This window comes from Ctenocephalides felis, unplaced genomic scaffold (genome assembly GCF_003426905.1).
Source record: "Ctenocephalides felis isolate EL2017-DRISC unplaced genomic scaffold, ASM342690v1 CF-g0.4_SCAFFOLD_01886, whole genome shotgun sequence".
Lineage (NCBI taxonomy): Eukaryota > Metazoa > Arthropoda > Insecta > Siphonaptera > Pulicidae > Ctenocephalides > Ctenocephalides felis.
In genome coordinates, this window is record NW_020538040.1 from 182,130,139 (window position 1) to 182,132,062 (window position 1,924).

Consider the following 1,924-nt stretch of genomic DNA (forward strand, 5'->3'; position numbering starts at 1 on the left):
ATAGAGGACAACGCAATACTAATTCTTAATGACGGACGTCCAACTACAGTAGCAAATAAATACAGGAGTGCTACGAACATAGATCTAACACTGTGCTCAGGAAATTTTATAGATACTATTAAATGGGATGTATGCCAAGAGGTATTGGGATCGGATCATTTGCCTATAACAATAACTTTGGAGATAAAGGTGCCTTTGGTCATAAGAACGCGCCCTACAAAAAAGTGGAATATAAAATTTGCTAACTGGCAGGGATACTCCCGAGATATTATGCAATATATCCAAACAGGACAAATCTCAGACGATATAACAGCGAGATATAAACGTATCATACAGATTACCGAAAAATCTGCAGAGAAAATATAAAACAATATAAAGAAATTAAGAGACCGATTTTTAAGCCAGCGATATGGTGGGATCAAGATTGCGAAAAAGCCATTTCAGATCGAAGAACAACATAAAAAGATGCGTCAGCATTGTAATTACGAAAACTTCATACAATACCAAAAAATCAATGCACGCACTAAAAAGTTTTTGAAAAACAAGAAAAAAGAAAGTTGGCTGAATTTCATTAATTCCATCAATCAGGACATGAGTCCCGCAGTAATTTGGAACAAAATTAGACTTTTTAAAAATAAAAATAACATATAAACACAACACAAAAAAATTAAAAAAGAATTTGGGCAATTACTATTACAAAATTATGCACCAGACTTTGTTTCGGACAATCGTAAAGAAAATATAGGAGTATATTGTGAAGAAAGCGCACTGACAAGGAATTTCAAATTAGAGGAATTAGAGGATGCATTAAAAAAGAGGAAAAATACGGCTCCTGGATATGACAATATACCGTATACGATGATAAAAAATTGGCCTACGGAAATGAAAATTGAATTACTAACTGTATTCAACCAAATCATAGCAAATAATTGGATTCCCGAAGAGTGGAGGAAAATTATAATAGTTCCATGTATGAAGCCACACAGAAGACCCTTGGAAATAGACTCATATCGACCCATTTCCTTAATATCATGCATCGCTAAAACTTTTGAAAGAATTGTAAAAGAGAGAATAGATAGATATATTGAAAATAAAGAAGTTTTAAATAATTCTATGTTTGGTTTCCGGAGAGGGAAAAGTACGTTGGACTTACTGAGCAAATTAACAAATGATATACATATATCCAATTCGTATAATCAATATATGTTGGTAATCTCGATGGACATAGAAAAGGCGTATGACAATGTAGATCACAATATACTGGAGAAAAAATTAAAACATTTAAATTTACCACACAAATTAATTAATGTGATAATTAATTTACTATCTTTTAGACAATTATATATTCGAACCGACTCAGGTCTAATTGGCCCTAGAGTTATGAACAAAGGTCTCACTCAGGTTCAATATTGAGCCCCATCTTGTTTATATATACATGGCAGATTTTAAAGTAGTAACAGAAACCGAATGTTAAAAAATGCAATATGCAGACGACATTTATCTGTATGTATCTTGTCCAACTATGGATAGATGTATTTCATCGATGAGCATGCTATCGAGGAGAGCAGAAGATGGTTATTGGACAATAACTGAATTTATCACAGGATAAGTTTTCTGCAGCTATCTTTACCAGACCCAGAAAAGAACATACTAGGAGACAAATAAGGATAGGATGTCAGGAGATACAAATAAAGAAAATATTAAAGTTCTGGGCATCAATTTGGATAAGAAAATGAATTTTAAAAAGCATGTAGATGATATATTAAGCAAATGTGAAAAAGGATTAAATGTTCTCAGAAAAATAACAAGCATGAAATGGGGGCTCACCCAGAAAACTTGTCTCAATATATATAGAAGCTTAATAAGATCACAAATAGATTATGGTTACTTTATATATGGAGCACTCTCAACGAATATCCAAAAA